General features: G+C 33.7%; 1 pseudogene; it reads right to left on the reverse strand.

Moving 5' to 3' along the window:
• Positions 1 to 25,703, reverse strand: part of LOC100983007 (dipeptidyl peptidase 3-like) — a 40,707-nt pseudogene extending 15,004 nt beyond the window's left edge.
• Positions 25,704 to 26,360: the final 657 nt, after the last annotated feature.

The raw sequence follows: 26,360 nt of genomic DNA on the forward strand, positions 1-26,360 counted from the left end.
AGCTGAAAACCAAGTATATCTGGCTAATCTGTGTTACAAAGTATTAGAAATGTAGTTGTAAGGAAAATGTTTTGTGGATTGTGCTATCCATCTTTTCTATTTTGCTGATGTCACACTGAGGTGTCAATTAAAGATGATATGTGCAAATCATTTAAAGCCCTAAAGAGAAAAAGAAAATGTTACCAAATATAAGGTTATGCCCAGGCAATTAAGGAAGCAATAACTGGAAATTATAAATGGCAGGCAAACCAAGCCTATAAGAAATAATCCGGGCTTCAAATCTTAGAGACTCTTTTTTAAGTGGGCTGCTTGGATCCCAGCCTTCATGCAGAACATGTCGTTAATTGAACAATGTCTTTTAGAAACACAAGCATCAGATTCTTGGTGGGTGTCCTGCTATATTGTTTGGTATTGATAGAACTTGTTAGTCTAGAAGTGTCATTTTCAAAATGTCTTATTATAGAAAAAATATGAAATGTTTACTTATTTCAAGAATCAAGCGTAGTATACAGGATATGTCAAAAATATAAATGTATACTTTAAATAAATAATCATGCACTCATATGTAACACTAACTTTCTGAGCTGTATTAGTGATGCTGAAACACAGTACACGTACATATGTTTAAAGGAATAATATCAGAATATAAGTTCATGTTGTTTCAAAGCAAAACTTTGCCTAACTTCACGTTATAAGAACCTCACTTTCTTCACGTTATAAGAACCTCAAATATGTTAATATTGGTTTATTAGTTTGCTGCCTCCAGATATCTTACATATGAAAAAGAGACACGGGTGAAAAATATCGGGTACACTATTTTCAGAGAGCCAGAGGAAATCAGAATCTAGGTGACTACTCAACCTCTACTGTGTTTTACATTGTCATCAGTCTCAGAATGTAGCCTTTGTCAGAGTAAAACCAGATGGTCCTGACAATATCATGAGTTAGTTTGATTTTCTTGCTACACTTGTCATTTCTGCCATAACAGTGCGATGTCTGAAGGGGTTTAGCATGTTTAGAGTAGCTTAGAGGTTGGTATTGCCTGTTGGTATAGTGGTGTGATGGTAGTGGTGAACTGTAAACTTTGAAAGGAGAAGCAATTTGCCTTTATTGCAGTTTCACAGGCAAGTCAGAACGTAAAGACCGTATCACCTAAAGAGACAAGAGAACAGAATAGTGGATATATTGAAAGCTGTACCATTTGGGAACTGGGAGATTTAAGTGTGCCATACATATCTCTATTTGCCCGGAATATGTCCCCTTTCATTCCCACAGGTCATCCTTCTGTTCCCAGTTTTCACGTCACTTTTGATAACTCTTCTGATTCACTGTCTAGGCTAACTGTTCCCTCTATGGAATCTCACTGCACCCTGTTTTTCCCTGCCATATTGCTTATAACACTCTTTTATTGTATATCTATTTTTCTATTTCCTTATTAAACTCAAGTTTCCAAGATGGCATGGATTTGATCCATGTATCTTTTTTGCTTGTTAAAACACCTGGTTTATTGTAGGTATGGTGCAAATGTTAGTCACTGCTTCCCTTTTCCAACTCTAAATGAATAGCCAAAACCACACGTTTGTTAGCACGCGTGGAATGTCATCAGTTGGTCTGCCATAAATAGTTAGGGTTGAGATACTGGGAAATGGAAAGGAATACTATGAATATAACATGATTTTAAATTCCAAGTTTGGACCTAGAAAAACACAGGTGATAATGAAAATAATATTTTATATTTGTGTACATTTTGCAGTTTGTGAGCACATATATAAATGGTGAGGCACTCAGATATGCACATATCCTTGCTCAGGGACCATTTTGGGCAGTGGTGGATGAGAGGGCTTTGAAAGTCTTGAAAGCTTTCAGTGGGATTAAGGACCTCTGAAGGGTCTGGTTCAAGCCTTAGGTACATAAAAAAAGCAGTGATGTAGAGTTGAGATCAGGAGAAATGGGATCAATCCTGGTTCTGCTGTTTCCTACTTGTGTGATTTTGGACATCTCCTGACTGCAGTCCATAGTTGGGTCTAGTTGGTTCAGATAACTCCCTTCAACAACAGCTTAGATGTTTATTGAAACTCAACGATTTATAGACACAAAGGACTAGTTGAGATGAATCAAATTTACACATAAGATGAAAATCTTATAGTATTGTACATATTATAAGATTTTAAATTATGTACAATATTATAAGATTTTAAATTAAGTATAAAAAATGTTTACAGCAGCAAAATGAAATGATAAGGTTTGTGGTATTAATTTATTTTTGAGTAGAAGTTTGAAAAAATAATTGGTTATAAAGTTTACAGAGGATCATTAGAGAAGGGAATAATTAATCTAAAATAATGCATATCTAACGTTGCATTTTAGAATTTGTAAAATAGCATAAAAATGTTGGAAGTACAGTTCACCTTGAATAATGTGGGAGGTAGGGGTGCTAAGCCCATTACCATGCTCACAGTAAAAAATCTTCTTATAACTTTTGATTCCGCCAAAACTTAACTACTAATATCCTACTGTTGACCAGAAGCCTTACCAATAACATAACTAGCTGATTAACACATATTTTGTTTTATATATAATATATATTGTATTCTAACAGTAGAATAAGCTACAGAAAAAGAAAATGTTATTTAAAAAATCATGAGGAAGAGAAAATATATTTTGAATTCATTAAGAGGAAGTGGATTACTATAAAGATTTTTATCTTCATCATCTTCACATTGAATAGACTGAGGAAGAGGAGGAAGAGGAGGGATTAAGGAACTCTGAAGGGTCTTGTTTAATCCTTAGGTACGTGAAAAGGCAGTGGTGCAGAGCTGGAATCAGGAGAACTATAATCAGTCTTGGTTTTGCATTTTCCTACTTATGTGTCTTTGGAAAATCACTTACATTTCTTAGCTTCTGTTTTTTCCTTTGCAAAATGATTATAAAATAGTTGCTCTATAAAGATCAAGTGCCACATCTATTAAATGCTTTTGGCTGTTGCAAGTGGAATACACACTTAAGGATAATTATTGTCATTGCAATGAAAAAGTAAAAAAAAAAATTGGCATAGGAACAAAGAAAGAGAAAAAAAACAAAGGAAGTGAGAAACAATGACAGCAGGAAAAATGATAGATGTTTAACTTGAGAAACGGTAGAATGAAATGTCAAAATTTTCAATGTGAGGGCTGGTTCATCTCTTGGCTTGCCTTAAATCCTTGGTTGCCTGGACAGTGACCATTGGAGTCTGTCACATTGAAATGTGGGAAATAAATTTCTTAGAGATTTGCAGGCTCCTGAAATCATTAGCTGAAACTTTGAGTTACAGCAGCCCCAGAAATGTGGCTTAAAAACGGGGAAAAACAGCAGTGACCAAAAATAAAAATAAGACCAGGTGTACCACTGTTTGGATATATCCAAATTCCCTCTTTTGGCAGAATTCAAAATACAAAATTTTTTTAGTCAGATCTAGTTGAAAAACCTTGGACAAATTATACAATCTTATTAAGTATCAATTTTCTCAACTTTTAAGTGAATCTAGTATCCACACTTACAGAACTGATGGAGAATTAAACAATATACCTAGCTTCTAGCGTGATTCCACCATAGCAAATATTCTCAATTTTGTGTTTTCCCTGTCACAAAGACCCATTACTTACTAGTCTTGTCATCTACCAGGGGAAAATAAAAGACCTACTCCTATTCTCATGGTTTCTCTCTCCTTTCAGCCTTTTTCTATCATCTTTCTTCTATTTTTTTATTCTTAAAGAATCCTGCATATCCTTCTATCCCTCTCTTCTTAATGAATCTTCTGTTAATACATCTTCCATATATCTCAACTCCTGAAACTTAAACTCTGTATTTACTAGTGAAAGAGAGAAGGATGTTTAACCTTAGTCAATGAAGTTTACAACCTAGTATTTGCAAAATATCGTTTCCCCATAAATTATTTTTTTCTTTTTCTTTTCTTTCTTTTTTTTTTTTTTTTTTTTTTTTTTTGTTTTTTGAGATAGAGTCTCTCTCTGTAGCCCAGGCTGGAGTGCAGTTGCATGATCTCGGCTCACTGCAACCTCTGCCTCCCGGGTCCTCGTTCAAGCAATTCTCTTCCCTCAGCCTCCCAAGTAGTTGGGATTACAGGAACACGCCAGCATGCTCAGCTAATTTTTGTATTTTTAGTAGAGATGGGGTTTCACCATGTTGTCCAGCCTGGTCTTGAACTCCTGACCTCGTGATATCTGCCCACCTCGGCCTCCCAAAGTTCTGGGATTACAGGTGTGAGCCACTCTACCTGGACTTCCCCAGAGTATTTTAAACTCCAATTTAAAGATGGATTAGAAAACTTCCTATGCAACAATACCCTCTCAGGCACAAAATCCAAGCTTTCATTTGTTATTAAATTGTTGACTGAAAGTTCAATGTCTGCCTCTTTTTTCAAAATTCTTTCAGGCTACAGACTATTTTCGTGGAAGAATGTTCTCAGATCAAGAATGCCCCAAAACAAACAAAAAAAGAATGTCTAGCTTCTTCCCCAGTAGAATGTTTCCACCAAAAGTTTGCAAAGTGAAAAAATCAATTGTATTAAAATTGATCTTTAGTGTTCATCTGTCGAGAGTTTTAATATTTTTTAGACCTGTATGCTGAAGACAGAGTTACTGAATAACAATAACCTGTAAACATATACATAATGTTGGAAGACTATGACATGGACAAAGAAATGATGATCTATACCTATTAGGAAGAAATACCAGGGTGGATGGATCGATTTCTTAATATAGCACTCTGGGACTTGTAATTTAAAATAGGATGATGGATCATTGATTTATCTAATGTGACTTTCATCACTAGAAAATGTTCAGCACTCTTGCTGCAGGGGAAAAAAAAGTCATATTGTTTACATCTCCCTACCACACTCCATGCCCAGCAATTATTAAGTTGCATTTTTTATGATGCTTTATGGAACCAAGATACTCCATTCAACTATTTCTCCCCAGGCTTTTTGTTCATGTATTTCTTTATCCCCTTGATCAACAACATACTTGTTCATTAAATAATTACGTGTTATGGTCTTTGCATGGCAGGTTAATTCAATAATTATGTGTTGGGGTCTTTGCATAGCATGTGATCTATTAGTAGTCCTGTCCCTAGACCCAGAAAGAAGGGACCCCTGCTCCTAGTACATTAAGAGGCAAGGTGTCCATGGGGCAAAGAAAATGTGTCTTCCCCTCCTAGACCACGATATGGGTACCCAGAAGCCTAAATCCCTGTCCAAACAGTTCTGAGCCTACTTCCAGGGCCTGAATAGTTGGCTTTGACCTTCTGAGATCTGACAGGGCAGCAGCAGTCGGCCTATCTTTAGGCCTGAGAATTGGCCAAGTCCTAGCTATTTGTAAGGGGTAGGTGCCATGGAAAAGCTTGGACATGCATGCTGGGCTGTCCACAGTCCCCACATGCAGGCAGAATGATGAGGGATGGAGACCAAAAGGGAAAGAAAAGAGACGCAAGAGACAGGCCAGAAACCACCATTTCTAACCCTAGTTCCTGTCAATAGTAGGAATAGGCCTGGAAGAAGATGCAAGACAAAGGTGGACTGAATATACTTTGCTGTATTAACAGATTATAACGTGTGAGGAATCTCTTTCCTTTTCATATCTTAACATTATTGAAAGGATGCTCTAAAAATGAGCCTAAGATGGCCTCTGTGTTGGCCTTATGTTGTTTATTTCTTCAAAGCAGTGTGAGACACTGAGACCTGCCATAGTCAAACTCAATTTTCTACACATCCAAAAGTTTTAAATATAGCCAAACATACAGATTTTTAGGCATTTATAATCTTCCTGTTTTGTATACCTCTGGAAACTATGCCCAACATCTGCTAGCTATAGATAAAACTCTGAGACTACTAAAACAATAACAACAACAATAAAGGCCACTGATATGGTTTGGCTGTGTCCCCAACCAAATCTCAACTTGAATTGTAGTTCCCAAAATCCCCACATGTTATGGGAGGGACCTGGTGGGAGGTAATTGAATCATGGGGCAGTTACCCCCTGCTGTTCTCGTGATAGTGAGTTCTCATAAGATCTGAAGATTTTATAGGGGGCTGTTCCCCCTTTGCTTGGCACTTCTCCTTCCTGCTGCCCTGTGAAGAAAGTGCCTTTCTTCCCCTCTGCCTTACGCCATGATTGTAAGTTTTTTGAGGTCTTCCCAGCCATGCGGAACTGTGAGTCCATTAAACTTCTTTTCTCTATAAATTACCCAGTCTCAGCTATTTCTTCGTAGCAGTGTGAGGACAGACTAATACAGTCACCAAGCTGCTGCTGCCTTTCAGAGCTTTCTGACCCAGAGTGTTCCCCACTATGCTGCTGAGTGACATTACCTACACAGGTAACTCCCCTCTCCAATCCCCTTTTTCTTGGCAGTTCTCTTGCCCTCCTCCCTTCTGCATGGAGGCCCCATGCTGTGAGGGACATCCTCTACATTCATTCAAACTTATCAAAGCAAATAAACCTATCACCCAAATAAAGTTTTTGTGTGCTCCCGCCACCACTTGGTCCTGTCTTTTTCCTTAACTAGCCCCTAAATTCTCAACCTCATTCTTTACAAGGGAAAAAAAAAACACACACCATATTTTTAGGTATAGAAAAGCATTTGGAAGACTAGGACCTGTGAGCCAAACCTGTCCACCTGCCTTTTTGATCCAACCTGGAAGACCCAAGAATGGTTTTTACATTTTTAAATGGGTGAAAAATCAGAAGACTATTTTGTGACCTACAAAAATTACATGCAATTCAATTTCAATGTTTGTAAACAAAGTTTTGCTGAACCATAGCCAGGCTCATGCATTTACATGTTGTCTGTGGCTGCTTGACACTGCATTGACAGAGTCCAGTAGTTGCAAGGAGGACCACATAGCCTGTAAAGCCTAAAGTGTTTATTACCATGCCATTTACACAAAAAAGTTTTACCTAACTCATGAAATAAAACAGTGGTTTGTAGGCCACTATTTTCTCATCTGCCATGTTTAAATTCTATAGTGAAAAAAAGAAGAAATATCATGTATACCTTGGTGAATATTTTTCTTAAGGAATACAAAGTACCAGGCCAGGCATGGTGACTCATGCCTAGAAATTTATCCTAGAAATTTAAGAGGCCATGAAAGAATGATCACTTGAGCCTAGGAGTTAGAGACCAGCCTGGACAACATGGCAAGACTCTGTCTCTACAAAAAATAAAACATTTAGCCAGGCATGATGATGCACACTTGTGGTCCCAGCTACTTGAGAAACTGAAGCAGGTGGACCACTTGAGCCTGGGAGGTTGAGGCTGCAGTGAGCTGTGATTGCACCACTGCACTCTGGCAGGTGTGACAGAGCAAGACCCTGTCTCCAAATAGAATAGAATAGAATAGAATAGAATAGAATAGAATAGAATAGAATAGAATAGAATAGAACAGTATCATGCAGAATATTTGAAGGAAAAATGGTGTGCACAGTCTTCAACTGATTAAAATCTATGAATTCTACGAGAGGAATCCGTTATGTCTGCAAATCTTAGAGAAAGATGTGATATTCTTAACTCACCAAGGCAATTGCCAGAAAAGTGGCTGAACCTCTATTTGAATTTTGTAAAATAGGATTTTGTTTGAGGAGAATTTAAAACTAAGTTCCAAAAGAGAAATATAAATAGTAGCTGGCTGGATAAATAAGGTATTATTAAAACTGTCTAATTTTCCCTGGGAAAATTTAAGAAAATAGGTCTAATTCTATAGAGGATGTTTGTAAATCAACAGTTTAACTCCTATTTTGGCTTAACATACATTTATCTTAACATCCATATTTTAGATCATATTTTTAAAAATGACTTTCAATCTGTTTAAAACCTCTGTGTACAAAAGTAGGAATATTTGACTGGAGATTTAGTAGACAAAATAGGAACTTACATATAAAACCCTATTAGACTCATTTAAAAATCAAATATAAATAATCTTGCCTGAAGCAAATTATACAACTACTTTAAAGCAGAGGTGCCACAATCTCTTTGAACTTTTGGTATTCCTATGAGAAGCTTTGTTTTGAGTCACCGTATGGGAGACTAGAGGAAGCTGTTTTTAGATACCTCAGAGTAAGATAGCACTGTCTTCATTGTCTGAAAAGGTTCATATGGTTCACTCATATGGTTTATCTTGTTAATAAGCCTTGAGGGAGCTCCTAAGTCTGCCAAGAACCGGATAGGAGCTGAGAATATAGGGAAATGGAAGATTATTATGGTCCTTGAGGATTCAGCAATTTTTCTAAAATGTTTTTGTTTTTTTTTCATCTTTGCTATAGCAGATATCGGTTTTCCTAGAATATGATTATTCCATCAAAAGGATTTTCTCTTCCATTTTACTCTGGGAAAAAAAAAGTTAGCAGTGGGTTTGTAACACATTCTCCTCTTCTCTGGGCACTTGAGCTCTTACAGACCTCTACTAGACATCTTTGTGAAATGTCATTGGCAGTTACTGACAAGAAGATAACCAGGGGAGTTGTTATTTAAATATGTTTTTTTCCAAAATATACTTGTTGTGATTAGGGTGTTTATTATGAATAACTAGAAATGTGTAATATATAAAATGCAACTGGCTGGAGAGTAGAAGCTGGTAATATACATTCTCTATCTACATAACAAATGGAGTATAAAAATTAATATGCTTCAGACTTAAAGTGTGTCCTCTGAGATGACATTGAACACATACTTTGTAAACTCTTCTTTGTTACTCCTAAACCAAAATATGTTCCAGTAGGAAAAAGGCCCAGGCATGACCCACTTTTGTTTTATTTAATTAATCAGTTGTTGTTTTTCCTACTTGATGTCTACCAGTTCTCTCTATATTTGGAATAATTATCCTTTTTTAGGTATAAGTGTTGCAAACATCTTCTCCCAATCTGTCCCTTTAAGCATAACTTTAATGTATTTTGATCAACAAAGGTTCTTATCTATAATCAAGTTAGTCAAATTAATGCACCTTTTATTTTATGTTTAGTATTTTCTTTGTAATCCGATAATCATATATTTTATTCTAAGAGCTTTAAAGTTTTATTTTCTTCTCCACTGACTTTTTATTTTTGAAATATTTATGTCTATAAAAATATCTCAGAAAGCATTACGGGGACCATCCATATACTCTTGACTTACTTCTAAAATTTATACCAAAGAAGAAACCCCAAAAACACTTTACTTACAAATAAGTTTTGTCATAACTTGTTGACACCTGGTGTGGAACAACGACAAAAATATTTCTTGTCTTCCATTCAAGGACTTTTTTAAAGATTCCAGACTTTCTTCTGTCATGTACCACAAGCCAAGTGCCTCTGATTAAATTTTCTATTAGATCCTATCCAGAGGCAGGTGTTGTTTCATCATTGGGAATACTCAGCTTTATCATTTGGTGAAGTTGGTGTCTGTTCATTCTCTACACTGTAATTGTATCTTCCACACTTAAGAAATTAATAATAAATTTGAAGTAATTATTTTAATTAATAAATAAGCTTGAAGTAATAATTTTAAACTGTATAAATCTTGTGACCAACATTTCATCAAATGGTTTAGACATTCATCAATGATACTTACCTAAACCAACAATTACACTGGTTTCAACAAGATGATGCTATCTCATTCTATTATTTCTTTGATATTTATTAATTGGCAATTTTCTTGAAGGAAGAGTTTTCCCTTCCTCTTTCTCTCCCCACTTTGTGTAACATCACAGCAAACTCATTTATTTTTAAAAAATTAGTATTGCATAATCCATTAGAACCATTATCCCTTTTGTTAGCCAAAATTGTTCCAAATTTGGCTAGTGGCAGACCTTTGAAATTGGCTTCAGTGTCCTTTTGACATGATACTATTAGTCTTGCTTTTTTGGTCACATACCAAGAAAAGGTATATTAGGCTCACTTTGCATTTCTCTTGCCTCAGATTTGGAACAAAACATTTGTTTAACAAACCTTACTAAAAAGTGGTATTTAGAAACAAATACATTGGATAGGTATATCACTACTTCTAAGCCCTTTAGGTGGGAAGAGCAGGAATTTTGAAAAATATATTATTTGGGGTGAATTTTTTTAAGAAGGCATCCAATAATCTCTGCCCATTGATATTTATACCTTTGTTTAATCCTTTCCTCTTGAGTATGAGCTTGATTTAGTAACTCATTTCTAGGAAACAGAGCATGGCAAAGGTGATGCTATGCCACTTCTAAGAGAGCAGGTTATGGAAAGGCCATGGCTTCTGTCTTGGGTGCTCTTTCTTGCTCTCTTACCCTGCTCACATTGAGGTAAACCAGCTGCCACGTTGTGAATTATTTTATGGAAAGGCCCCCATGTCAAGGAAGGAGGGCAGAACTTCAGCCAACAACCAGTGAGTAACTGAGAACTTCAGGATAATAGCCTGTGATGAGGCACAAGAGTGAGCTTTGAAGCAGATTCTCTCATAGTCAAGACTTTAGATGAGATCGCAGTTCTGGCTGATAGCTCTACCGTAATGTTGGGAGAGGCCTTAAGCCAGAGATATCAAGTGGCACTTGGATTACATGCAGACTATAGAAAAATGTAGTAATTTTTTATACTTTAATACAATAATTAATTCAGGAATTCTGAGTACCCATAAGATAACGGTGACCCCTAAAGTAAAATTTGTTCATATATTCTCAAAGAAAGAAAAAAGAAAACCCATCATACAGATTAACAAAGAGATAAAATAAAACCATGCATAACCTATGTCTGTAACTAAGAATCAAGAAATACCACAAATGTCAACTTTTATCTAAGTAGAAAAATGAACACTCATTCCAGTAGAACTCACTTCAGAACCCACATTGACATAAAGAGTTGGAAGATGATGCAGCAAAGAAGTCAGGAAAGTAGAGAGGTTATGCATGATGAAATAAGTAGGCAAATGTTTCAAGAAGGGGAGAATGGGACTCTAGTGACAAAATATTCATATGAGATCACTAGCTACTTGTGAATTGAAATAAACAAGCTTGACAGTGCATGGGACTGAAACAGTTCTTGGAGAGGCATGGTATTGAGAGACAACCATTTTTGCAGAAAGCGGTTGTACTTCTTGGACACTTGTTGGTAAAGCAGGGGATATGATGTGGATGGGGAGCAAAAAGTGAAAGTTAATGATGCTACAGAAATAAAAGACTGTCAAATAATCAGAAAATGCTATAATCTTTAATTCATGAAAAATAGCATTGTAGATTAAAGAAACTGCAGTTCATTATGCTAAGAAAAGTGAGGGCACAGCACACATCTGCAGGAGATATAAGAAGCAATTAAAAGGAGTATACTAATAATATTAAATTCTAACACTGTAACCAACCCAATAATCCCACAGATAGTTTTATTTTATTTATTTTATTTTATTTTTTTGGAAAAACATAGAAATTGACCTTTCTGGTCTTAAATCTTGAACCTTACATTTGTTTTATCTGAGTTTCTTCCTCAAAAAATCGATCTTCAGGCCTCTCAAAAAAAAGTGTCAAATAACTGAAACTCACCAGATCGCCACATCCAGACAATGAGATGCCGAACTCCTCATTCATCATGACTGCTTCCTTGCCCCTTCTTAGTTCCTGTCTTCTTCCACACTGTTACAGTTCTCCCCTACTATATAAACCCTGAGTTTTAGTCAGTCAGGGAGATGAATTTGAGACTGAACTCCCATCTCCTCAGCAGCAGCACCCAATTAAAGCCTTCTCTATTAAAGCCTTCTTTTTTGGTAATACTCATTGTCTCAGTGACTGGCTTTCCGTAAAGTGAGCAGCAGGATGGGAGATACAAGAGCAATTAAAAGGAGTGTACTAATAATAGTAAATTCTAACACTGAAATCGACCCAATAGTTCCATATATAGTTTTTTTTTATTTTTTATTTGGAAAAACATAGAAATTGACCTTCTGGTCTTAAATATTGAACCTTACATTTGTTTTATCTGAATTTCTTCCTCAAAAAATTGACCCTCAGGCCTCATAAAACAGTATCAAAGAACTGAAACTCACCAGATCGCCACATCCACACAATGAGATGCCAGGGTCCTCATTCATCCTGATTGCTTTCTTGCCCCTTCTTAGTTCCTGTCTTCTTACACACTGTTACAGTTCTTCCATGCTATATAAACCCTGAGTTTTAGTCAGTCAGGGAGATGAATTTGAGACTGAACTCCCATCTCCTCAACTGTAGCACCCAATTAAAGCCTTCTCGATTAAAGCCTTCTTTCCTGGCAATACTCATTGTCTCAGTGATTGGCTTTCTGTGCAGTGAGCAGCAGGACCTATACCAAACCCCTGGTTTTTCAGCAACAACAAAACAAGACGGATCTGGAAAGGGCAAAGGACCAAAAATAGGTGAGTAGATAAAAAACTGAAAAAAAGATATACAAATGTAGACTTATAATATTTTGAGCTCTAGCCATTTGATAGAAAATATGCCTTTTTTAAAATGCATGATGACATTCACAAAAGTCACCTACATATTAGTCACAAAGAAAGAAAATATTAATTACCATCTAGTAAAAATTATACAGTTATGCAGACAAAACTATATTTCATAATATAATCCAGCTAGATATTAAGAAAATTAAAAAATGACTTTTATCCCTGAGAATTTTAAACAATTTTTTGATGACAGAAGATACAAATCAAAATAAGAGAAATATTAACAATATCATCATGAAGTTGTAGAAATGAAGAGGATCTCTTTCGCTTTCCCTTCTGAAAGCTTAATAATTTGAGTCTATAAAACAAACTGACAATAGACAGATTAACACGGACAAAAAGGCATACAAATTTACTAATGTGCATAAACATGGGAGTCATATACAATGTATAAGACTCAAAGAAGGGCCAGATGGTTGAAGCTTAAATACCCTCTTAATAAGAGGGAGAGAAGAAAGGGGACATAGGCAATTTTAGGGGGTAATAACTGATTTGAAAAGAGATATATGCACCTTGGAGACAGGAATTTGCTTGTGAATATGAATAATTCTCTTTGTAAACTGAATGGGACTGGAGGACAAATAGTACCTTTGGACAAAGTTTCTTTGTGCTCTAGGTATAGTGTTTAATTTTCAGTTTCTTCCTCTCTGATATGAGTTTTAATATTCTCTGGTTAATAAAATTTCATGGAAGTGATTGAAGGCAATTGTGTTGCTCTTTGGCATATCTGGTTTCTAAAGAACAGCTTTATTCTGTGCTTTGGGAGAGACAGAGGATCAGAAAACCTTGAGGTAGCTTCTTTAGTTCAGTATGCCAAAGTGCGATATTTTAGGGTGCTGTGTTCCAAGCCCCAACAATACATATATGTTATTATATATAATAAATTATATAATTTATTTATCATATATAATATGAGAAAAGACTATTTACTAAATTAACCAGCTTCAGATATATAAAACACTATACCAAATAACTTCAAAGTATATATTATTTTAATGTTCACATAGTATTTTTATCAGACTAGACAATATGTTTTGTCATAAAATGAATCTCAATAAATTGAAAATGATTACAAGGTATATTCTATGATAATGATACATTTTAACTAGTATTCAATAACAAAAAGATAACTTAAACCATCTCCAACTATAGGCATACCTCATGTTATTGCACTTTGCTTTATTGTGCATCACAGATAATGCATTTTTTACAAATTGAGCGGTTGTGGCGATTGTGCATCAAGCAAGTCTGTTGGCACCATTTTACAGATCACATGTGCTCCTATTACGTCTCTGTGTCAAATTTTGGTAATGATCTCAATATTGCAAACATTTTAATCACTCATATTTGTTATGGTGATCTGTGGTCAGTGATCTTTGGTGTTGCTATTGTAATTGTTTGGGGCACACAAACTGAACCCATGTAAGTTGCTGAATTTAATCAATAAATGTTATATGTGTTCTGCCTGCTTCACTGACTGACCATTCCCCATCTCTTTCTGACTCCTCAGGCATTCCTATTCCTTGAGACACAATAATATTGAAATTAGCCCAATTAATAACCCTACAATGTCCTTTAAGTGTTCAAGTGAAAGAAAGAGTCACACATCTCTCACTTTAAATCAATAGCTAAAAGTGATCAAGCTTAGTTAAGAGGGCACATCAAAAGCTGACATAGATTGAAAAGTAGCTAGCCTAGTTGTGAATGCAAAAAGAAATTCTTGATGGAAATTGAAAGTGCTACTCCAGTAAAGACATGAATGATAAGAAAGAAAAACAGCCTATTGCTGATAGCAAGAAAGTTCTAGTGGTCAAGAGAGAAGATCAAACCAGGCACCACATTTCCTTAAACCAAAGCCTAAGTCAGAGCAAGGCCCTAACTCTCTTCAATTCTGTGAAGGCTGAGAGACATAAGGAAGCTGCAGAAGAAAAGTTTGCATCTAGCAGAGCTTAGCTCATAAGGTTCAAGGAAAGAAGCTATCTCCATAACAGAAAAGTGCAACATGAAGCAGCAAGTGCTGATGTGGAAGCTGCAGTGTTATCCAGAAGTTCTAGCTAAGATGATTGATGAAGCTGGCTATACTAAACAATAGACTTTAGTTGACAAAACAACCTTACTTTGGAAGAAGATAATAACTAGGACGTTCATTGCTAAAGAGAAGTCAAAGGCTGGCTTCAAAGCTTCAAAAGACTGGTTGACTATTATTAGGGACTAATGCAGATGGTGATTGTAAGGGGAAGCTAGTGCTCATTTACCATTCCAAAAGTCCTAGAGTCCTTAAGATTTCTGCTAATCTACTCTGCTTATGCTCTGTAAATGGAACAAGGAAGCCTAGATGATGTAATATGTTACAGCATTGTTTACTGAATATTCTAAGCCTACTGTTGAGACCTACTGTTCAGAAAAAAAATTCCTTTCAAAATATTGCTGCTCATAGACAATGCACCTGGTCACCCAGTAGCTCTGATGGAGATATACAAGGAAATTAATGTTTTCTTAATGCCTTCAAACAATCTGCGGCTCATGGATCAAGTAATTTTGACTGTTGAGTCTCATTACTTAAGAAATACGTGTTATAAGGCTATAGCTGTCATACATATTAATTCCTTTGCTGGATCTGGGAAAAGAAAGTTGAAAATCTTCCGGAAAGTATTTAGCATTCTATATGCCATTAAGAACATTTGTGATTCATGGAAGGTCAAAATACCAACATTAATAGGAGTTTGGGAGAAGTTGATTTCAACCTTCATGGATGATTTTAGGGGTTCAAAACTTCAATGGAGAAAGCAATTGCAGGTATAGTGGAAACAAGATAACTTGAAGTGACCCTGAAGATGTTATTGAATTGTTCCAATCTCTTGATAAAACTTAAATAAATGAGGTACTTTTAATTAACGAGCCAAAAAAGTGGTTTTATTCTTGAAATGGAATCTACTCCTGGTGAAGATGCTATAAACATTGTTGTAATGACAACAAAGGACTTAGAATATTACATAAATTAGCTCGGTGCAGTGGCTTATGCCTGTAATCCCAGTAACTGGGAGGCCGAGATAGGTGGATCACCTGAGGTCCAGAGTTTGAGACCAGCCTGGCAACCTGGTGAAATCCCATCACTACTAAAAATACAAAAATTAGCTGGACATCGTGGTGCACACCTGTAGTCCCACCTACTTGGGAGGCTGAGACAGGAGAATCACTTGAACCCGGGAAGTGGAGATTGCAGTGGGCAAAGATCGCCCCACTGAACTCCAGACTGGGTGACAGAGTAAGACTCCATCTCAAAAAATATATATATATAAATTTAGTTGATAAGGCAGGTTTGAGCAAAGTGATTCCAAATTTCAAGGAAATTCTACCGTGGGTGAGTAAAACGCTATCAAACAGCATTACATGCTACAGAGAAAACTTTTTATGAAACAAAAAGTCAATCAATGCAACAAACTTCTTTGTTGTCTTATTTTAAGAAATTGCCACAGCCACTCCAACCTTCAGCAATCACCACCCTGATAAGCCAGCAACCATCAACATCAAAACAGGACCCTCCACCAGCATGAGGATTACAATTTGCTGAAGGCTCAGATTATACGTTTTTTTAAACAATACTGTTTAAATTAAGGTATATGAATTGTTTTTGTAGACATAATGCTATTGCACACCTAACAGACTACAGTATAATGTAAACATAACTCTTATACGCACTGGGAAGCCAAAAAATTTGTGTGACTCACTTTATTGTGATATTTATTTACTCTATTGCTGTGGTCTGGAACAAAACTCACAATATTTCTGAGGTATGCCTGTATTTGGAAACTAAACAATATAGCTCTGCATTAGCCAAGGATAAAAGAAAAACATACAATGAATATAGAAAATACTTAGAACCAAACATTAATAAAAATACAACATATAAATTTATGTTGGATGCATCTAAAATAGTACTGAAAGAAGTGTATACTCTAGTTACATATATCACAAAAGAGAACACATTTAAAATCAATAAACAGTTTTCAAATCAGAAGAGCAACTTAAAGCTAAAAAATATAAAACAAAAATAAGTAATTAAAATATTACTAGAAATCAATGAAATAAAAAGCTAATAAGTAATAGAAAAAGTGAACAATAAAAATTTGCTTTTCTAAAAAAAATTAATAAAATTGATAAACGTCTACCAAGACTAAGCACATGAAAGTGGAATTTGACAACAGCAGAAGTGAAAAAAGAAACACAATTACAGTTCATGCATATACTAGGAGAAAAATAAGTCAACATAATAAACACATTTTTGCCAAAAATTTAATGAATTAGAGAAAATGTATAAATTCCTTGAAACGCACAACTTTCTCAGACTGAACAAAATGTGATAAAATATCTTAATAGCCTTTTATCTGTTAAAAATTTTAATCACCATTTTAAAATCTCATGTGCAAAATTTTATTCTCAGATGATTTAAATAATATATTCTGTTAAATGCCTGAGGAAAAAACAAAAGTAACTCTTACACAGAGAGTAAATGCTTCCTGAATTGTGTTATGATGCAAATATAACACAGATAATGCAACATGAAAAAGATTGAAGAAAGAAAATGTTAAATCAATGTCAGTGATGAAGGTAGCTGCAAAGCTCATAAATCGTAAGTTTTAAAAAATAAATCCAGCAATATATAAAAGAATATAGATTGATTGTGGTCATCTCAGTTTAACCTTGGAAAAGAAATTGATATAATTCACAATGTTAAGAGAAAATGTGAAATAAGTTAAATCTTTATGGCATATAGAAGAAAAGATACGAGAACATCTTCATCTTCCAGGTTCATAGAAGAACCCTGTGTAGGTAACATTTTCTTAGGTAACACGCACAGAACTGTTTGAAAAAGAAAAAAAATGGATAAATTGGATTTCATTAAAATTTAACATTTATCATCAAAATAAACTGTAGAAGGTCAAAGGGGCAAGAAGGAAGTATCTCCTTGTCATCATATCAGTCTTTTATCTTGCTTCATAAATCATTACACAGGATTATACATTTGCCAAAATTTACAAAGGTGAACACTTTTGTTTGTGCAACTTTTTGCTATGTAAATTATAATTCATTAAAATGATGTTAGCACAAAGTAAATTTTAAATATCCTTCATATTCAAAAGAACCTTTAGAAAACATAATGGCAGAGAAAATCTGATTTTTAGTAGTATTGAAAATAGGTAAATTAATTAACCAGTATATGCAAATTCTAGGTTTGGAATATTTTTGAATAAATGGAAATAGTCTTGCTCTTAGATAGGCTGCTTCAATCATTAAGTTTCTGTTTTATTCTAAGTTAAGTTATAAATTTTATGTAAGCTCAAGAAATATTGAAATCATTTTTAAGAGGGGTGAGATAGATGACTTACTATTAAGTAGATATAGAAAAATAAACATTTCAGAATTAGTATAACAACCCTCAGGGGGATAAAAAGACTCATGAGGTGGGATTAGTTCTACTAGATGTTTAATCATAGTAATAACCTTCTTTAGTTACAATAGTGTCACACGGGTGCATAAACATATATACTAATCAGCAAAACAGGATAGTAGCTCTAGCAATAGATTTGGGCACATGAAAATATTTGTTCCATGATATGAGACACAAGTGAAATCATTGTATAAAAAATGATATAAATAGTATATAGCATTTGAATAGCAAAATCTGCTTGGGGAAATACACATGTCAACCCACAGAGTACACTAAAATGAACTCCAAATTAATATCTAAATTTTATTTATTTATCTATTTTTAACTTTAAGTTTAGGGTACATGTGCACGTTTGTTATATAGGTAAATTGTGTGTCGGGGGGGTTTATATACAGATTATTTCATCACCTAGGTAATAAACATAGGACCTCATAGGTAGTTTTTTGATCCTCATCCTCCTCCTACCCTTCATCCTCAAGTAGGCCTTGGTATCTGTTACTCTCTTGTGTTCATACGTACTTGATGTTTAGTTCCCACATGTAAGTGAGAACATGCAGTATTTGGTTTTCTGTTCTTGTATTAGTTTGCAGAGGATAATGGCCTCTAGCTCCATACACATTGATGCAAAGGACATGATTTCATTCTTTTTATGGCTGCATAATAGTCCATGGTGTATATGTACCACATTTTGATTGGCATTTGGTTGATGGGCATTTGGGTTGATTCCATATATTTGCTATTGTGAATATTGCCGCAATGAACATATACATGCACACATCTTTATGGTAGAATAATTTATATTCCTTTGGGATTGCTGGGTCAAATGGTAATTCTATTTTAAATTCTTGCAGAAAGCGTTAAACTACTTTCCACAATGGTTGAACTAATTTACACTCCCACCAACAGTATATAAGCATTCCCTTTTCTCCACAACCACACTAGCATTTGTTGTTTTTTGACTTTTTAGTAATAGCCATTCTGACCGGTGTGACATAATATCGCATTATGGTTTTGATTTGCATTTATCTGATGATTTGTGTTATTAAGCATTTTTATATGCTTGTTGGCCATGCGTTTGTCTTCTTTTGAAAAGTGTCTGTTATTGTTCTTTGCCTAATTTTTAATGAGATGGTTTGTTTTTGCTTATAAATTTGTTTAGTTTTTTTAATAGATTCTGGATATTAAATCTTATAGATTCTGGATATTAGACCTTCATCAGATGCATAATTTGTTCTCTCATTCTATAGGTTGACAGTCTACTCTGTTGATAATTCCTTTTTCCATGCAGTAGCTCTTTCATTTAGTTAGGTCCTACTTATCAATTTTTGGTTTTGTTGCAATTGCTTTTGGTCACTTTGTCATGAAATCTTTGCCTGTTCCTATGTCCAAAATGGTATTTCCTAGGTTATCTTCTAGAATTTTGTAGTTTTCAGTTTTATATTTAAGTCTTTAATCCACCTTGAGTTGATTTTTGTATATGGTGAAAGGAAGGGGTCTAGTTTCAATCTTTTGCATATGGCTAGCCAGTTATTCCAGCACCATTTATTGAATAGAGAGTGCTTTTCCTATTGCTTATTTTTGTTGACTTAATAAATGATTAGATGCCTGTAGGTATATGACATTATTTCTGGGTTCTCTATTCTGTTCCATTGGTTTATATGTCTGTTTTTGTACAAGTACCATGCTGTTTTGGTTGTTGTGGCCCTATAGTATGGTTTGAAATCAGGTAATGTGATGCTTCTAGTTTTGTCCCTTTTGCTTAGAATTGCTTTGGCTATTTGAGCTCTTTTATTGTTCCTTATGAATTTTAAATAGTTTTTTTCTAATTCTGTGAAGAATGTCATTGGTAGTTTGGTAGGAATAGTATTGAATCTGTAAATTGCTTTGAGTAGTAGGCAATTTTAACAATATTGATTCTTCATACCAATGAGCATGGAATGTTTTTCCATTTGTTTGTGTCATCTCTGATTTCTTTGGTCAGTGTTTCATAATTCTCCTTCCAGAGATCTTTTAGCTCCCCAGTTAGCTGTATTTTTTATTTGTGTATATTGAACCACAAAAATTGGACTAATTCCACAAACATTTTTAAGAGTCACAAAAATTGGTAAAAAATTAGATAATTGAAAAAACTCAAGAATATATACATACACATATATTTTTTTCAATTGCACATGGTATGTACTGAGCCACAGTAATAAGGAAAATAATGTTAAAACTTCCTTTTTTGAAAATGCCTGTCTCATTGATCAAATTTCAGTAAGTTTACAATAATTGAAATTATACAGAATGTGTTGTCTAATGACAACCCAATTAAGTTGAAACTGATACCATAACCCATCAAAGAAACCCCAAATACTTAGAAATTATTATAACACCATTTTAAGTAGGACAAGAAGAAATCACAATGAAATTAGACAATATTTTCAGTGGAATGATAAGACTATGAAACAAAACAAAATTTGTGGGATACAGCTAAAACTGTTCTTAGAAAGATATTTGTAACTTTAAATACTTACATTAAAACAGAAGAAAAAATGAATATAAGTGACCTGAGAGTTCATGTCAAAAAGCTAGCTAAAAATAAAGTAAACCAACTGTAAGTAGAAGAAAGAAAAAAATCAGATTAGAAAAAATATCAGTAAAAAAGTGAATGGAGTCAAATAATGGAGAAAATTCACAAAGCCAAAAAGTGGTTTTTTAAAAAAGATGTTTTTAGAATGGATAAACCTTTGCTAAACAGACCAAGAAAAGAAAGAGAATACAGTTTATGAATATTAGGAAAGAAAGAAGGTTAATAACTACTCATACTGCAAACATTAAAATGTTAATAAGAGAATATCATAGACAATTTTATATCTGCGTATCTGAGAATTTAGAGCAAAGGAAATTCCTTCAAAGACACAAACTACAAAACTTTAGAAGAAATAGATAACCTGAACTGCCCTATAGCTATTAAATGTGTTTGATTTATAATTAAAAATTTCCTGAATTAAAGAGAATTCTAGAGCTGGTGAATTTTACTATATATTTAAAAGAGAAATAACAGAAATACTATGCAAAGTATTTTTGAAAACAGATGAGGAGAAAACATTTCCCTACTCAATTTGTGAGGTTAGCATTGCACCAATACTGTTTATGCTAATGCAGTTTATTGTATAAAATTATACTTCAACAAAATTGATACAAAAAGTATAATTAGAATATATATTAATACACACTTTATATAAATATTTATATACTAAAAATTCATCTAGCCCAAGGGGAAAACAAATGTGGCTCTCAACCATTCCTTGCACCAAAATTCTCCTCTTCTCACATCCAACATCACAACCCCAACAAGGCATCTATCATTATTTCTTGTGAAGTCTAAATTTTTTCATGGAACTTATATAATTGAACCTCCAACATGGTGGATGCTACATTCAGGTGACAGCTTCCTTGAAATGATTTTTAAATTCTGGCTTGGACTCAGAAGTTTCTAAAATTAAAGGATTCTTTCTGGTAAAAATGTTGTACTTTGTGTGCAAATATATCACTTGTTAGTACTTTAAAATATTATCATGTGTCCATGTGAGTTATTATTTTAGACTTTTTAGAAATAAAACACAAAAGGTATGTTTTTATTGTCAATGGTTTAGAAAGAGCTCCTTGGATGAGGGCAAGATAGGATGCCCTTCTTCAGAGATTCCAGACAGACATTTAGTCACTTACCCCATCAGCACTGGCATCACTTAGGGGCAGAAGCTCAGGTCTCAGTCCTGACCTAATGAATAAAAATCCAATTTTAAGAAAATATCCAGGTAAGTAATGTACAATAATTTTGAAAAGCACAGATTTAGTTCACCAGGATAGAAAAAAAATGACAGAAAGGAGAAAACCTAACTTCTGAGTGTTCTTAGTTGCCAAGGCCTGTTATTTACCTTTCACATTGAGTCTCTTCTCTACTTCAGTTCTTCTTTACAAGACAGCCTATACTCATTCTTGCCAGAAATCTTGCAATACTTTCTTAACTGTTCATGTTTTTCCATCTTTTCCACCTCTTGGATTTAAAAATCAACCAATTTTAACTTAGCCTGACTAGGAATGGAGAATGTGTAAAGGGGAGTTGTATTTGATTTACTTAAAAAAATTTTAGAGGCTTGGAATGTGTCAATTATTGTTAAGTGAAAAATAAAAATTAATGGATCAAGAAGAGACTTAATATTTCTGAATGCTATAAATGACATGTATCTGTGATAAAAGTAAATAGTGTTATTTCAGGGATGAAGTATAGAAATGAAGGAAAATTATAGCAGCTGTAGGAAGGATCAATGAAATCCAAGTTATAAAAATACAAATAATGAGATAGGCCTTTTAGTAAAAAGGAAATCTCAGGGAAAATATATAAAAAAGAAAAGAAAATGTTAATAATATCCAAAGGGGTTTTCAAAGCAATAAATAAGGATTATGTATATACTTATTAATGAGAAGGTAATGAAATCCACAAAGACTTTGAAATGACTAAGATATTGACCTGCTTTCTAAAATCATCTTTAACAACAAGCAAAAACAAACAAACAAAAGACAAGGTAGGAAGTTGAAGCTGAAGCAATTAGCATGTAATAAAGATCTTGTTAAACACATGGAGGAGAGGGTCATTTTAAAAATCCAGCGTTTTGCTTTTCTACCATACAATTTAGAATGTTTAGGAATAAAAACATATATATTGATTTTGTGCCACAATTTTAAGACAGAATAGGGAGACATAATCTATTCAGTGAGGTTGCTTCCCAATGACGAACGCTGCTTTGTTTATTTTCATAGGTAACTTGAGGCTATGAAAGAGAAAAGCTATGAGCAAACAAGGCTCTGTTTTCTTAAAAGGAGAGCACTAGTCATCTCAACTCTTAGTAAAATACGAAGACAAATCCTAAGATAAATATTGGAAGACATCTAGAGGATAAATGAATTATGAAAAGCAAGCAGTAGGATTTTACAAAGAAAAAAATCATGCCAGGCAAATTTAATTGCTTTTTTTTCCTTGTGGATCAAGTTATGAGATTAATAGATGAAAGCAGCAATAGATGTGGTATATCTTGATTTCAGCAAAGCAAAAGGATAGCATGTCTTATAAAATTTTACTCAAAGTGTAAGTTTAAATTAGTTTGGATACGAACACTTTCGCATAGACTAAAAATTGGTTGAAGTATCAAATAAAAGGGCTCAAAATAAATGGCAATTATTCTAGAAGGGAGGGGGTATCTAGAGGACCACTACAAGTGCTAGTGGTAGGTCCAGTTCTTTTAAACAGTCTTATTAACGACGGCATTGAGGAAGTAAACAGCATGCTAATTAGATTCACAGACCCTGCTAAGTTGGGAAATATTGCATACATACCCAGGTGGAGAAGCAATAATAAGCCCTGGGGAGGTTTAATATATGGTCGAAACCTCATTTTGATTCATCCATATTGAAAATTCACTGAGGAAAATATTGTAGGCCACATATGATCTCAAGAGAAAGATGCCCCCCAAAAGGGTAGTACGAATTGATACTTATTTAAGAAGCGACCAAATTTCAGAGGCCTTGTCATTTTAGCATAGGTATCACAAACCCCAGCTGGTTTGAAAATGCATTACCTAAATGGCTATGCTTAAAATAATGTTTAGTATGAATACAGAGATTTGTTTTAGGCATCTCATTTCTAGGAAAAGGTTAATGAAAAATAAAGGTGTTTGAGAAAACAATAACAAAGATATTGATAAAGGCTTAGGCATGAAAAGCCCCATTAGGATGGTTTATTTAACATGATATGTCTATTCTGAAATAAGCTTCATTTGTTGATAAAACTTCATTTCTTCCAATTGTCTAATTTCATGTGTAGTAATATCCTTTAAGCAAATATTAAGAGATTTATGACTGAAGTGGACAAACCAAATTATTACTTATAATTGCAAAAAATAGAAATAATATAAAAATAAATAGCATTGCAACAATAGAATAATTTTGCAACTGTAGGAAATACTTTCAAAGCATTTCTACAACATTGAATGAAAATAAAGACACCAATAAATAGGATGCAAAACTGTACATATAGTATATTCCTGATTTTGTAACAGTATGTAAAAAAACATAAAGGGAGAGTCACCAAAGTTTTTAAAAACTGGTTTCCTCTAGGTAGTTGTCAATAATTACTGGGCATTTTTCATTTATTTATATATTTCTCTGAAATTTTCAAAGGCTATATTACTTTATTACTATACCTGTTATTTTAATGGGTACATTTTTATAATTAATCATGTAAAAGATACAAATGTAAATGATTGGATGTAGACATGTAAACAAAGAAAGAAAAGGAAGTCAACAAGGATCATGCATTACGTTAGTCAAGGAAGCTAGTCATAGAAATCCCTCTCTCATGGTTATTTTTAAACCAGACTTAAAGGCTGGAATAGAACTATGGATGTACTAAGAGTCCATTATGTAAGACCACTTGATGGCATGCAACAACATGCAGACACATACTTTTAGTGTTCTGAATTTACTTACTGGGAACAATAACTTTATAATTTAAAAAAATATGAAAACTGATAGCAGCTTAGACTTGTTACACTGTCCTCTTGAACTACCATTAAAAATTTGAAATTTCCTCCAAATCATGGACCTCATTTTTTTTTCCCTAAGTACACAGCAGTGTTTCCATGCTTGCTACTTAAAATAAATGAGTATTTCTGAAATTAAAGCATTTATGGCCAAATATATCAAAGCATTCTTTCTTAATGTTGCAAGCTATGAAGATTAAAAATAAAAGTAAGAAATTTAAAATTTTCCAGTGTTCCAAACCAAACATAAGCTTAAAGTTTAAGTTAGTTTTCTGTTAATATAGAGAATGCCTTCCTAACCTATTTTATTGTATACAATTTGATTTATCTTTCAAAGGTGAGATATTGTTCATGATTGGTATAAAGGCACTATATTTAAATGTGCAGGATACATTATATATAGGTAAATTAAAAATTTGAATCTGGAGATCAAAAGTTCTTTGTACTTTATAATCCTTTCTTTATTAAGAAGTACAAAACTATGCTGTGCACTTACTACAGAGTGACGGATGTTCATCTTGTTTTTAGCAAAAGGCATCTTGATCATTAATTCCTCCAGTTTGTCCACATCTCTTATAAGAATGTCAGCAGGAACTTTACTGTTTCTAGAATAATGGCATAGGAAATAGAAATATTACAACTCCTAATCTGCATGTGGTAATCATTTTGAAATATGGCAGTTAAATACTCCCATTGAGCTTTCATTGCAATACTCACTGTATCAAATAATAAGTTTATCTGCAGAAGTGCATTCACTTTTCAAAAAAAACCACAACTAGTTCTAGTAAAAATAAAGGAAATAGATGACTTATTTTCTTTTTAAACATATTATTACAAATGGACAACTTATAATTTTGATTTATTTTCTTATATTAGGAGCTATGAAGGATACAAAATAGATTTTATCTCATATTTAACCTATTTATTAATAGATGTAACAGTCTTAGCTCCAAATATCCTGAAGCTATTGTTTATGCCTTTTGTAGATTTCTCCAGATTTTTAGTATTTTACTATTATGATCTATGACTCACCTACTTTGGTTTCATTTATTTAACAACTAATAGCATAAAGGCACTTGATCAATTTTTTAAATACAGAGATCAGATTGTTTTAGGAAATTTCCAATGTTCTCTTGCCATAATGGCTCTCTCAAGGCCACCTGAAATTACTTGCTCATTAGCTTCTTTGATATGTTATTATAGAAACTATCCATTTAGGCCTACAAAGACTTTTTCTTTTAAATTTCTGATTACTCAGTTTATGTACATAGATTCTAAAATAAATTGGTTTCAGCTCTGGCAATGTTTGATGTTTTGATACAAACGGTAAATAATTTCATGTCAGAGCATCTTAATTCCATTTTCAAAATTCTACTTATTTACTACAGTGTAAGATTATTGTAATCCTGGAACTCATTTTAATAAAAACAGAAAATGACATTTTTAAATGATTGTTCATCATATAAGAAAAGTAATTTAGAAAAATACAATAGCATTAAATGCTGAATGGCTAAATTCAGCTTCTTTTTCTTAAAAACTAAAACTACAAGTGAATGAAGTAAATAAAATCATTCATATTTTTAGCCACATGATAAATGGAACTATCTAGTAGAATTATGCTTTATACTTTAGACTAAAGGTTAGGATGGAGATAAATATCACTTTTAGCTTCCATTAATAATTATCAATGATAATTTTTAAATGTACATGAAAATGCTAATATTAGTATACACACACACTTACATACAGATATTTATGCATTTATTTATTATAAAGAATGACCAATACTTAAATTCCAGATTGATGTCTGATAACTTATTCCAATGGAACACATTGTTTCTTTTCTTAAAGCAGAAAGCTTTTCTTAGACT

The sequence above is a fragment of the Pan paniscus genome, chromosome 11 (assembly GCF_029289425.2).
Source record: "Pan paniscus chromosome 11, NHGRI_mPanPan1-v2.0_pri, whole genome shotgun sequence".
NCBI classification, from domain to species: domain Eukaryota; kingdom Metazoa; phylum Chordata; class Mammalia; order Primates; family Hominidae; genus Pan; species Pan paniscus.